Genomic DNA, 14,885 nt, shown 5'->3' with positions numbered 1-14,885 from the left:
TCTCTAGCCTATAAATTCACATATATACTAAGAACCCTAAATATTAGAGAGAAAAACATTTTCTGCCGCTACAAGTCTTTTTCCACGGCAATCCCATCCGGAGCGCCATTCTAGCACCCTGTCGGAGAGGGATAATCATGAAGGGCCTCTTCATCAACCTTGCTACACTCGTGATGATGCATGAGTAGTTCACCACAGACCTCTGGGTCCGTAGTTAGTACTTAGATGGTTATCTCCCTCTCTCTCTTGATCTTCAATACAATGTTCATCGCATCTTTGCTTTGTTCTGTCTGATGTAATTATTTTGTATGGTGTGTTCGATGAATTTTGGGTTTATGTTCATATTATTGATGAAAAGTATTCGAGTCTTCTTTGAAGTTTATATAATTCTTATTTGCATGAACTTCATAGCTTCATCCCTCCGATCTATTGAATTTCTTTGTCCAAGTAGTTTAGTATTTCTTCATCGAGAGCGGTGTATTGTAGTGGGTTTAACATGACGAGTTTCTATATCCTAGTGACAAAAGGGGACAAGTTGCATCTTTTTGTTGTTGCCACTAAGGATAAAACAATGGGGTTAATTCATGTTGGTCGATTTTACCCTATCTACATCATGTCACTTTCCCCAAGCATTGCTCTGTTTGTCATGAACTTAATACGTAGAGAGGCAAGCATAGAAGCACTCTTGAAGTGGAGCAATAGTAGTAGGTGCAGGAAGGAGTTCACCTATTTGCTTATGGACGTGATGCCTATATACACATGATCATTGCCGTGAAAATTGCATAACTATCCTTTGTTCTGACAATTTCCAAATAGTAATTTGCTTACCCTCCATATGTTGCTTTCGATGGCACTAGAGAACACTATGGCCCCCGGGTCTATTCACTTATATATTGAGAAAACTTATAATTTCCTCGTTGTTCTTATTTTTCTTTTATTTTCATTTGAAAGTTACAACTCTCTAGAGTTATCTACACACCTCACTCGCATGCAAATAACGAGAACAAGGGGATTGATAACCCTCTTGCCCGCGTTGGGTGCAAGTTGTTTACTCTTTTGTGTGCAGCCGCTGAAGACGGTTGAGGATAGATATTTCTATTGGTTCGATAAAACTTCGTTTCATAAATGAGGGGAATACTTACCTGTATTGTGATGAAATTACCCGTTCCTTTTCACGGAAAACGAAAAATAGACCACAAGTATCATGTTGCACATGGTTTGTCGCATAGAGAGCAGTGCAGCCTTGTCATCATTGGCATTATCGTGCTTCCCCAGCCGGAGCCGGTGTTCCACATCGACTCCGACGACCCCTCGAGCATCGACAACGACTCCGGCAGAGTATAGCTTGTCCATCTATACCCATTTTTGGTAAATACATCGTAACTAGGTTTTCTCTGGTTACAGGTTGTTTGTACAAACGTTTTTGCTAATGATCTGACCGGATTAAGTGATTGTGCTAATAATTCGTATCTATATATTACAATCCATTTTATGTCCTATAGGTGCTATCTGACGATGTTGATAACGAGGATGAAGATGTCTAGGAGTGGTTCAAGAGGCAAACGCTTAGGGAGCTTAAGGCTGGAAATCATAACAAGCGTGTCTGGAAGCATGGGGGCTATGGATGCCCATTCTGCAACCATAAGATTAACAACTCTTATTCTAGTGTTATGGCGCATGTAAGAGGATGAGCCGCTAGCTCCTTCAAGCAGAAGTATTCTCGCAGGATGGCGCACGTTGCGTACTCCAAATTTCTGGAGAATCTTAACGATCAAGAATGAATATGACATGTTGGATTGTATCTATCTAGTTGTGTGTATTATATCTATGTTTGAGTATATATGTTTATTAGTTGACTTAACTGTCGATGAGCCTATGTGCAATGAACTGATAGTGCAATGTAATTGCGCTCTTGAGCTGCAATCAGCCTGGTTTATTCGATTTTATGCCTCTCTTAACTAGACCAACCTATGATTGCGCACAATTTTATAATAAAAACCGCTTGGCAAAAAAATTGAACACGTACTATGCATATTATAGGATGAATGTTTAGCATTTGTATGTTTTTCCACATTGGAACTGTGTGCGATGGCTTTCATTGCGTCACGTCACTTGTGTTCTGATTGGCCAGAACGCATCCCCATGGATTGCACGTATGAACCGCATGATGTAGACAGATCAAACGACTGTTCATATCTCCATCACACTGGAGTGCTAGTTTATTTGAGAGTGATATTTACGGTTTATCACACACGGTTGGGTCTAGTGAACTATTTCCTCAGAAGTACATTATTCTAGAGTATAGTAATAGTAGTACTCCCCATGTTCCAAAATAAGTGATGTAAATATAGTATTAAGTTTGTTGGGGGGATAACCGCGGGGTACGCTCATCGAGCCTACTCCTTTTCCTTCAACCAAGAAGGAATAACAAGAACCATTCTACCAAGCCCAAGCCCCCCTAGCCGGCTAATGTATTACCTGTCGGCTGGGAGCGAGACGGCCAACTCTCTGGCCGGCCAAGAAGCACCTGCCGGCTAGACACCATACGGCTACCTCTCCCTGGATGCCTAGGCCAAGCCAACCGGCTAGGGGCGAGGCGGCCGTGCCCAGGCCGTCTAGTCAAGCAGGATAGCCGGCTAGGGATCACAATTCACATCAGACCGTAGGTCATGACTAGACCCTACGGTTAAAGGTGGCTACGCGTCAGCTAAGGTACTATATCGGGGTGCACGGTGGGTACAAGCGTCGGCGGCCACGCCGCTGACCTCCTATGGCTCCGGTCCATCACCCTCCACAATGTCGGCCCGTCAAACTCTCACTCCATTACTGCACTTGGCGTGGGAACAGTGGAGACGGCCAAACTGCCTGCCCATCAGGATCCTCGCTGGACGATGCTGGACGTACCACATGTGTCCTGCGTCAACCTTACGCGAGAGCCTTATTGGCTAGCCGGCGGGTCCCATGGCCAGACAGGACCTCGCTGCCGGCGGGCCCCTCCAGCGACAAGACAAGACCCCGTGGGCCCCCTGGCCAGCCGACGAGGCTGCCAGCCGGGTCCCACTCTTGTACCTTTTATCCATATTGTAGGTTGGTGGATTCGTCTATAAAACCCCCCTACCCCCCTCCATGCAGAGGATCGGTCAACTCAACACACACACCAACCACATAGGAGAGGCAGACGCGAGCCGGCAGCTCCTTCTTCCTCCTCCGCAATACAACTCGAGGAGCATCTTGTAGTCCCATTCATACATCATACACTTCGACAGGATTAGGGGTGTTATCTCTACGGAGGGCCCTGAACCTGGGTACATCGTGCATTCCATGCTTGTACCATCCTCGTTCCCAGCGCCCTCCGGTGCCACTTTGGTTCCCACCATCTTTAGCCTACCCATGGCTTATGTTGTGAGTAAAAACAGACATTTGGTGCCCACCGTGGGGCCGTCTGCGGCATCGGCTGGCTTCACGCGCTGGGCGGGGCCCTGCTCTTACACCGCCGGATGCATCGCATCCACACCGATCTGCATGCCCGTGGAGCCTGCTTTCGATGAGGCTTCACCGATGATGATCGACGTCCCAGTCCTTCATACGGATTCGGACGGGGAGTCCGACGACGAGTCACTCCCCAGCATCGTCGTTGCTGCTATGGAGAACCTCAGCGTTCTCTTTAGCAATTTGCATCTCGGCGACGGTCCTCGCTATCCTGGCGACGACTTAGATGTCGAGGCGTTATGCGCCAGCTTCAGTAGGCTCTCTGTCGCTGAGCTGCCTACGTTCGATGTGTACCCCAGCAACGTACTCGTCTTCGACGATCCTCCGTCGTCTGCGTGGTTCTTTACCCCGTATCATGTCGCCACCGTCTCCAACGTTGTGGAGGTGATGGTCATCGGTGCCGGCATCAGCACGGCTCATGGCAAGGCGTCAGCAGACGCTGGTGTGCCTATTGTTATCTCTGCCGACATTCTTTAGACCGCGCTTACCGGCTTGAGGATGCCCATCGCCACTTCCACAAACCCCACTGACGCGCGGGCCTCACTGGAGGATGCTTGCACGCAGATCTCGGAGGAGGGCATCGCCATTGCCGCGGCTAAACGCCAGATGGAGGCCACGCAGCGCGAGTATAACTCCGCCTACGACCTCACTCCGGTTTCCAAGGCCCCTAGCCGGCTTGGCTCGGTCTGCGGACACGGCCGGGTCATTGCCGAGATTCTAGGCGGCAAGCAGCCCATCTACGAGACTCCTGCGGACAACTTACAGGCGGCCCAGGTGGCCATGGAAGAAATGCCAAGCTTGGAGGGCGAGGAGCGCGCCTTCCAGGAGAAGCGGGTCAAGGATCTCCTTGACGGTGCCAACGAGCAACAGACACGGCTTGACCCCGGTCAAGCTCAGTCGGAGTCTCCGGGACCCAATCCCAGAGCGCGTCGTAACCCGAGCGGTCATCAACAAGCCAAAGGATCTTTCTCGCATCGCACATCCAGCCGGAAGGGCGACGATAGCCACGACATGAGTTCTCAGCGCTGGAGAGAGCCTACTTCGAGCCCACGTCGCGGGGATGATGAGAGTGATTCGGTATATGAGGTTCCTCGTCCGGGGAAGACCCACGCTACCATCTCACAAGGTGCCCTTCCGATCACGGCTTGGATTGGCGCTCGCGTCCCACATGGTGACCATGACACCCACTTGCGTCTCAACGCCGTGGCGTAGTCAGCTCTTCTGGAGGAGGACGGTCCCATCGATCCGGTGTGCTTCGGCCCCCGGATCCGAGGGGAGCCATTTCCCCGAGGCTTCACTCTGCCTCGGGACACCCCCAAGTACAATGGCGTAGCCAAGCCAGAAGACTGGCTGATCGACTACACCACCGCCGTTGGCATCGCCAGGGGCAACAAGTGCGTAGCCGTCCGCTACGTGCCACTTATGTTGGCCGGCTCGGCTCGGACATGGCTTAACAGCCTTCCAGCTAGCAGCGTCAACTCGTGGGTCGACTTCGAGGAGACGTTCGCCCTCAACTTTACTGGCATCTACAAGCACCCTGGCCAGCCTCACGAGGCGGCCATGTGCGTCCAAAGCCCCGACGAACCCCTTCGCGACTACGTCACGTGATGGACGGAGCTTCGCAACTCCTGCGAGGGAGTGCATGAGGTACATGCCATCCAGTACTTCATCGACAGTTGTCGATACGGCACCCTCCTCAAGCACAAGCTCATGTGCTCCGAGCCCACCTCTCTGGCGGTGCTCATGGCCAAGGTGGACAAGTACGCCACAGCTGACTCCATAGTGCCGGTCAAGGTGACCGCCTCGGACAAAGTTGTCCCCATGCCGACTACTCCCAAGCCAGATGGAGACAATCGAGGCGACGAGAACAACAACAAGCGCAAGGCAGAGCAACTTGATTCACGCTCCAACAACAAGTTGGTAGCCAACATGGAAGGAGAGGCACCGGCTACTCAAGCCGGCTCTCAACGGAGGCGGACCGGCAAGAATGACTGGCAGCCCAAGCTCAGCTTCGAGCATATGCTTGATGCGCCCTGCAAGATGCCCTCTACCCATACCCTTCGACAGTGCAGCTTTGCACGACGACTGTCGCAAGGGGAGGGCATGCCGGCTGCCCCAGGCGCACCTACACCGCCTCATGCTCCGGCTCCCGGTCCAGCTTCAGCTCCGCCACCGCCACCTCACAACGACGGCCGTCTCCACGACGACTACCCCCATCAATACGGAGCATTCGTGGTCTTCACAAGTGAAGGCAACGACAAGCACAACCAGCGCCAACGTCAGTGCGAGGTGAATGCCACGGTCCCCCCGGTTCCCCAATACATGCATTGGTCTGAAAATCCCATCACATGGAGCTGGGTTGACCATCCTGCGGTGATGCCAAACCCTGGCTCATACGCGCTCGACCGCGACCCTACTTTCGCCTCCCAGAGGCTCACCTGCTGGTTCTCCCAGGTGTTGGTCGACGGCGGCAGTAGCATCAACATCCTCTACCTCAACACCCTTCTCAATCTCGGGCTCAAGGAGAAGGACGTCCTGCCGACCAGCACTGTCTTCCACGGCATCGTGCCGGGACAGTCCAGCTCGCCGATCGGCAAAATCCAGCTGGACGTCCTTTTCGATGACAAGGCTCACTTCCACCGTGAGTCCATATGGTTCGAGGTGGTGGATCTCAGGAGCCCGTATCACGCGCTGCTGGGCAGACCGGCTCTGTCCAAATTCATGGCTATCCCCCACTACGCCTACCTCAAGTTGAAGATGTCGGGTCCGATGGGCATCATCACCCTTGCTGGCGACTACAAGAAGTCGCTCGAGTGTGCACAAGACAACAGCCGCCTGGCCAACGCCATGGTGATTGCTGAGGAGAAAAGGCAGATTGACCGGCTCGTGGCTCAGGCTACAAAGCAGCCGACGATCCCTAATCCTCCATTCCAGTCGGCCGGCGAAGGCTCCTTCAAGCTGACCAAAGAGAACAAGCAGGTGCCACTCGACCTTGCGAACCCCGAGCAGTGTGTCACCATCGGGGCTAACCTTAGCCCCAAATAAGAAGGCAAGCTCGTCGACTTCCTGCATGAGAATCGGGACATCTTTGCATGGTCTCCCAAAGACATGCTTGGTGTTCCGAGGAAGTACGTCGAGCACAAAATTCACGTGCGACCGGATGCAAAGCCGGTGAAACAACCTTTGCGCCGCTTCGCTGAGGGGAAACGGCGCACAATCGGAGAAGAGATTGCCCGGCTCCTCACAGCCGGCTTCATCATGGAGGTTTTCCACCCGGACTGGTTAGCCAATCCAGTTCCAGTGCTGAAGAAGAACAACACCTAGCGAATGTGTATCGACTACACGAGCCCGAATAAGGCAATCCCGAAAGACCCTTTCGCTTTGCCTAGTATAGATCAAGTGATCGACTCCACAGCCGTCTGCGAACTGCTCTCGTTTCTGGATGCCTATTTAGGCTACCATCAAATCAAGCTGGATCCAGCTGATCGCTTGAAGACCTCCTTCATCACGCCCTTCGGGGCCTACTGCTACACCACCATGACGTTTGGTCTGAAGAACGCTGGTGCGACATTCCAATGCTGCATGCAGCAGTGCCTACTGCCACAGATTGGCAGAAACATCCACATCTATGTGGATGATATCGTCGTCAAGACCAAGCAACACTTTAGCCTCCTCGACGACTTGCGGGAGACGTTCGCCAACCTGCATGAATACAAGATCCTGCTCAACCCGGAGAAGTGTGTCTTTGAGGTTCTAGGCGGCAAGCTCTTGGGGTTCTTCGTGTCCGCTTGCGGCATCGAAGTGAACCCTGAGAAAATCGGCACCATCGAGCAGATGGTGAAGCCGGCTCGAATCCTAGACGTCCAAAAGTTCGTTGGCTGCCTGGCGTCCCTTAGCCGGTTCATCAGCCGGCTTGGCGGGAAGGCGCTTCCACTCTACCAGCTCATGAAGAAAACAACCAAGTTTGAGTGGAACGACCAGGCGGACGAACCTTCCGCGACCTCAAGCGGGTCATCTCAAGCCTGCCAGTCTTGGCAGCACCGGCTGAAAGTGAACCCATTCTCATATACATTGTAGCGACCACTCGCGTGGTTAGTGTAGTGCTGGTAGTTGAGCACAAGGAGGAGGGTAAGGTACTGTTAGTGCAACGCCCTATCTACTACCTCAGCGAGGTCTTGTCCGCCTCCAAGAAAAACTAACCCCACTACCAGAAAATGTGTTATGGTGTTTACCTTGGCGCAAAGAAGTTGAAGTAATACTTCCAGGAGCATGCCATAACTGTGGCGAGCACTGCTCCACTTTCAGAAATCATGGGCAACCGTGACGCGACTGGCCGGATCGCCAGGTAGTCCATCTCCATGGATGAACACGACATCCGCTATGAGCATGGCACTGCCATCAAGTCTCAGGTGGTGGCCGATTTCCTTGTCGACTGGGCTGAAACCCAGTTTGAGCCGCCGCCTCCAGATTCCACTCATTGGCGGATGCACTTCGATGGTTCAAAGATGCGAACTAGTCTCGGAGCCGGCATTGTCTTGACGTCTCCGAAGGGAGACCAACTCAAGTATGCTCTCCAGATTCACTTCGCCGCGTCCAACAACGTCGCCGAGTATGAAGCGCTCGCTCACGGCCTCCGGCTTGCCAAGGAGATTGGTATCCGACTACTCCTTTGCTTCGGTGACTCGGACCTTGTGGTGCAGCAAGTCTCTGGCGAATGGGACGCCAGGGACGCCAACATGGCGAGCTACCGCTTCCTCATCCAGTTGCTCAGCGACCCTTTCGAGGGTTGCAAGTTTCACCACGTTCCCAGGGCGGACAATAAGGCGGCTGATACATTCGCCAAGATTGGCTCTACAAGACAAGCAATTCTAGCCGGCGTCTCCCTCGAACAGCTGCACAAGCCGTCCATCAAGCCGTCTCCAGAGTCGGCATCAATTTTTGTGCCGGCTGATCCCTCGGTACAAGCGTCGTCGGCTACACCAGCTGCGCCGGCTACAGATCCTGTTCCGGCTACACTGGCTCTGCCGACTCCAATTGCTGCTGTCGGGACCCCGATCCTAAGCCATAGGAATCCAGCCTGTAACACATCGCATCCCTTTGTGGTCTCACGCACGGTTAACTCCACGGCTGCAGCCTTACCTTAGCCGGGACCGTTTGCGTCTTTTGACTCACGTATGCGATAGTGTCGCTAGCATTCCAATGTCAAAGAACCCGGATCGACATGTCTAGCCATAAACCAAAGTGGCAGTTCCGCACAAGGACAGGCATACATGACCCAACAAAGCAGGTGTCGGTCATCAACGAACGTAGACGAGTCGTAGCAAGCTACAAGGACTCCATTAAGTCGCGTGACATTTCCCCAAAGGGGACAGACACAGCAGCTAAGAAGGACACATGCCGGTCAACCAATGTGTCCGGAGCAGTAGCGAACTACCAAGGCTCGTTGGATCACAAAGGGGCATTTCCTTGTAAGGAGTGCTACTAAAGTTCACGACTAGGTATTTGAACCCCATACATATCAAGTACGACACACGTACGCATGTCATACCGATATGTATAGATACATCGATGGCATCACAACATAACCATAAACATCCAAGCTTTATTTAAGAGGCTCGGAAGAGCCACACACATATTATTACACATTAAGGGTCTCGCGACCCATAATAGCAGTCATACAATACAAGCCAGCGGAAGAGTTATAAACTGTCTGGGTACAGACAGAGCAACTAGAAGGCACATGGCCTGACTATTCTACAGAGCCGACGTAGGGCCAGATCGTAGCTGGGACACCAGCTACTCGTCGTCGTCGATGTCTACGAAGAACCCTCCATTAGGGTCATTAACAACCTCTGCAACATATATTAAGCAAACATGAGTACGAAGGTACTCAGCAAGTCTTTAGGAGAACTAACTACTTATGCAAGGTATCAAAAGGGTATTGTGGGGTTTCATGCGGGAAGCCAGCATTTGACTCGTGGCTAGACAACTTGCTTTTTGAAATTAGTTTTGACAACTTGATTTCTCGCACACGAGTCCACTAACACCACAACAATACACTATCGTGGAATCATCCCGTCTCCATACGGAATTGCCGTCCACGACACTCACGCTTATCTTGACAATTTTATCAGTAGCCATTGAAGTTATCTATGAACAACATATGTCTCCAAGTAGTCCATATCCGCGGACGCGGCTATTCGAATAGATCATAACCCTGCAGGGGTTTACTTTGTCACACACGCTCCCGCCACTTATCGCCATGTGCACGTCATGCAGCTCGGCAACCTTCAAGCGGAAGCCCAGCGAGGGAGTCGGCCACGACCGTTAAGCACATTAGTACCTAGTCCAGGTTTATCGCCTATCTGAGAGTAACCCGTACGGAAGTCCGGCCGAGGTTTCCGCCACGGCCTCAAACGATGTGCGCAGGGTTCCCAAGCCCACCATCCGGGTGCCACTTGGTACACCGTGCCACTGCCTACCGCATCACGGTCCACCTCTCAGGTCAGCACCATGCACGGCCTCCAGCATTACTATAAACACCAGAAACTACTTGCAACTCCTGGACCGAGTACTACGCGATTAATAGGCCGAGCGGGGTCATATTTCAGGGCCCAGCATGTGGTAGTATCTAGTCTTGGATTACATACACGGAACTCAGTTCCTAAGGACGGTTCCAATGAAACAACCCGCCATGTACTCCTACACAGCCTTTCACCGGTACCTTTACCAAATCAAGTTCAACACACGACCTTTGCTTACCGAACACATTCCACATTTCTGTTCATCTCCCAGATGACAGACCATACACAACTCTAAGCATAGCATGCATAGCAGGATAAGGCACATCATAGCTCAAGCAACTACCAGGTATGCTAGGTTGCAAGGTTCGGCTATTTACTGTGACAAGGTTAAGTCATGCAAAGGAGGTGGGTCCAACTATCGTGGTAAAAGCAGTTGAAGCATTTGATCCTAATGCATTAAATAGGTGCAGGAGAAAGAACATAGGTGTTATCGGGATGATCAAAAGGGGTGCTTGCCTTGTTGCTCAGAGGAGGAACAATATCCGTCGGACGGATATTCGGTGGAATCCGGGGGTGCGGAGCCTACCGAAATGAACGGCAACATTCAATAACAATCATATGCAATCAAAATGATGCATGAGCATGGCATGATAATGCAAAGTGATAGGTTATTATAATCAAGATGTTTTAGGTTTAGAGTTGATTTGAATCATATTCGAATAGCAATTCAAACGGGTATTTTCGGATACCGGTTTAATTGATTCGACCTGATGCTCAGATCAACCTAATGTTAACATGCATGAAATGTCATGTTATGGTACTGGTTTATATCTAGGGCAGTGTGTGATCATTGCATTTATAATGAAATTTGGATATCTTTGCAAATTCCATTTATAAAGTGATTAAAGAATTGAATTATTCCTTATTTCACAATTTAGGGTTCTATAACTTTTTCAAACATAGCTGAAAATAGCATAATCAGAATCCTTGAATTTTTCTGATACTTTTTCATATATACATTATTTTCATTGGAGTTACAGATTAATTTCTATGATTTTTGCAATTTTTAGCAATTTCCTGAATTATTTTTATACTGGAAATTCCATTTATTGCATCAGGCTGACGTCAGCAGGTCAGCCGACCTGTGCAGGTCAAACCTGACAGGGGGGCCCCACTGGTCAGCCTCTCTGGGACTAATCCCGCGCTGACCAGCCCCTAATTGGGGTTTGACCAGGCGTGGGGCCCTCTGTCAGCGACTCACAGGAGGGCGATTAGGCCCTAATGGCCGGCCACGTCGACGGCCACCGGAGGGTGGTCGCCGGCGACCAAACCCGCGGCGGAGGGCTCGCCGGAGGCGACCTAGACGGCGCTGCACAGCACGAAAACGCACGCGATTGGCAGCTAAAGCAAGCTCGCGAAGTGGCCGATCTGGCAGGACCAACTAGGGAGGCTAGGGTCGCCGGAAGAGGCGTCGGCGACGAGCCGGAGCGGCGGCCGAAGCTCGGACGTCGTCGGGGCTTTGAATCAGAGGGATCCACGCTTAGATCTTAGCTGCTACGGCATCTACGCGTCGTCCTGGAGCTTCTGGTGCTCACGGGAGGACGAGCTGGACATCGGAGGGCTACCGGCGACGAGCGGCAGCGGCGGTGCTCGTCGGGCTCCGGTGAAACTAGGGCTAGAGGAGGGGATCGACGGGGAAAGCTTAGGGAAAACCACCGCATGCTCACAGGGAGTGCACAGAAGAGCTCAGACGGCTCGGGGAAGGCCTGGGGGCGACGAATCGACGGGAGAGGTCCGGCGGCCGGAGGAAGAAGACGACGGCGTTGCGGGCGTTGCAGGGCTCGAGGGGACTTCGGCTTCTGCAGAGACGACCAGGGCGACGAGGCGGAGCTAATGTCGTGCTCGCGGAGGAGATCCTATGGCCAGGGGCACGGCAAGCTCGAGCTCGAGCTCGGCTCTAATGGCGGCAACAAGAAGGGGGAGGAGATCCGGGCGGAGGGGAAGAACCGAGGCGGGGAATGGATAGGGGAGGCTCTGGGGAGCTTATCCCCGTCGTCGCCAGCGCGAACCGGCGGCCAGGCAGGCACGCAGGTGCGTGGCCGCGCCGGAGGAGGCAGCGGCCACCTCCTGCTGCCTACTGGCGCGGGGAAGGGGACGAGCGGCGAGATGGGCTGGGCCTGGCTTGGGCGTCAGGTAAGTCTATTCCTTTTTCTTCTGCTTTTGTTTTTCTGTTTTGCTATTTATTGCTTTGCTAATTATTTCAGCTCCAAAACAAAAAGTAAAAACTAATTTTGACCTCCTGAAATATTAGTTATAATATCCCCACTCATTTCCAAGACTTTCAACTTTTTTGGAAAATTATAGTTTCTGATTTCAAATTTTTAAATTTGAAACCAGTGGCTTTTGCATTTATTTAAAATGCTTAAAGTGTCAAGAAAATAGTTTTCTCTAATGCTCATTTACTTTCATGATTTATCAGAAAGTTTGTACATTTCTTGTGGCCATTTTGGGTTCATTGATTTTGAACTAGTTGAATTTTCCTTTAATTGAAATGGTGGCTAGGGTTTAGAGTTTTTCCTTTGCCACTTTGTTGTTTTTGTTGGAACTTCTTGGTGCAAATGCAAAGAAGACATGAGCACAATGCTATCTAGCTTAAGGTTTAGGGATGTGACAACTCACCCCCACTCAAAAGAATCTCGTCCCGAGATTTAGAAGTCGTCAAGAATAACGCAGGATATTCAAGTCGGAGACGATCCTCTCTTTCCCAAGTTGCCTCCTTTTCAGAATGATTTGACCATTGAACTTTAAGAAACTTGAGATTTCGACGTCGAGTGGTACGCTCAGCTTGATCAAGAATACGCACGGGGTATTCTCGGTAAGAAAGGTTATCTTGGAGATCAAGCGTTTCGTGGTCCACTTCACGGATAGGATCCGAAAAGCAACGCCTGAGTTGCGAGACGTGGAAAACATCATGAACTTTGGAAAGATGCGGAGGAAGTTCCAACTGGTAGGCAACTTCTCCTCGTTTGGCAAGAATGCGAAAAGGTCCAATGTAACGAGGCGCCAACTTGCCCTTGATACCGAAACGATGGGTACCCTTCAAAGGTGTAACCCGAAGATAAGCCTTCTCGTCAACTTCAAAGGTCACAGCCTTATGATGACGATCATATTGGCTCTTTTGACGAGACTGGGCTGTTTTCAACTTTTCACGAATAATGCGAACCTGCTCTTCTGCATCCTGGATCATGTCCGGGCCAAAGAGTTGCCTGTCTCCGGTTTCTGACCAATTCAGAGGTGTTCGACATCTTCGTCCATAGAGAACTTCAAAAGGGGCTTTGCCCAAGCTTGATTGATAACTATTGTTATAAGCGAATTCGGCGAATGGAAGGCATTTCTCCCAATTCATACCGAACGAAATAACACAAGCTCGGAGCATATCTTCTAGGATTTGATTCACTCTTTCTACTTGACCACTTGAGTGGGGATGGAAAGCAGTGCTAAAAGATAAGTGAGTCCCCATGGCATTCTGAAAATTTCCCAGAAGCGAGAAGTAAAGATACTTCCACGGTCCGAGTTAATTTCCAGGGGAACACCATGAAGAGACACTATTCGAGAGATATATAACTCCGCTAGCTGGCTAGCTGTTATACTCTCACGAACAGGAAGAAAATGAGCCACTTTGGAAAGATGGTCAATGACCACAAAGATAGCATTGTTTCCTTTCTTGGTCTTGGGAAATCCGGTAATGAAATCCATGCTAACTTTATCTCATTTCCATTCAGGAATAGCTAAAGGTTGAAGGGTGCCAGCAGGCCTTTGATGTTCTGCCTTAACTCGACGACAAACGTTGCAGTTAGCAACGAACTCAGCAATTTCTCTCTTCATCCTAGTCCACGAGAACCTCTGGCGTAGGTCCTGATACATCTTAGTACTACCGGGATGAATGGTGAGAGGAGAATCATGAGCCTCCTTAAGGATTATTTGCCTTAGATGTGGGTTCTTAGGAACCACTAAACGATTCTGGAAGAACACCACACCTTGATCACTCATGGAAAATTCTTTAGCGTTTGCGCTAAAAATATTCTCCTTGATCCGTGATATACACTTGTCACGCTTTTGGCCAGCTATAATTTGATCCTTAAGAGTAGGCTTCGCCACCGGGGTAGAAAGGAATCCTTGAGGAACGATATGAAGATTCAACTTCCGGAAGTCCTCATGGAGAAGTGGTTGACCTTGTTGTAGCATCAAATTGTTACAATAAGATTTACGACTTAGTGCATCGGCCATAACATTGGCCTTCCCCGGGGTGTAAGTTATCCCTAAGTCGTAATCCGAGATCAACTCAACCCACCGTCTTTGCCTGAGATTCAAATCCGGCTGGGTGAAGATATATTTTAGACTTTGGTGATCAGTGAATATTTCGCAACGATTACCCAAAAGGTAATGTCGCCAGGTTTTTAGTGCATGGACCACAGCTGCAAGCTCAAGGTCATGTGTGGGATAATTATCCTCATGTGGACGCAACTGTCGAGATGCGTATGCCATCACATGACGATCTTGCATGAGAATGCAACCTAATCCCTGTCGCGAGGAGTCGCAATAGATAACAAAGTCCTTAGAAAAATCTGGTGGTAGCAACACAGGTGCGGAAGTCAGGCGTCTTTTCAGTTCCTGAAAACTATGCTCACACTATGGTGTCCACTCGAACTTTTTATCCTTCTTGAGGAGTTCAGTCAGAGGCTTTGCAACCTTGGAGAAATTCTCGACGAAGCGGCGACAATAGCTCGCTAGACCAAGAAAACTCCTAACTTGCTTAACCGATTCAGGTTGAGTCCAATCAAGGACAGCTTGAACTCTCTCGGGATTGACAGC

This window comes from Hordeum vulgare, chromosome 5H, assembly GCF_904849725.1.
Source record: "Hordeum vulgare subsp. vulgare chromosome 5H, MorexV3_pseudomolecules_assembly, whole genome shotgun sequence".
Taxonomy (NCBI): domain Eukaryota; kingdom Viridiplantae; phylum Streptophyta; class Magnoliopsida; order Poales; family Poaceae; genus Hordeum; species Hordeum vulgare.
Note: the sequence above shows the minus strand (reverse complement) of the source record.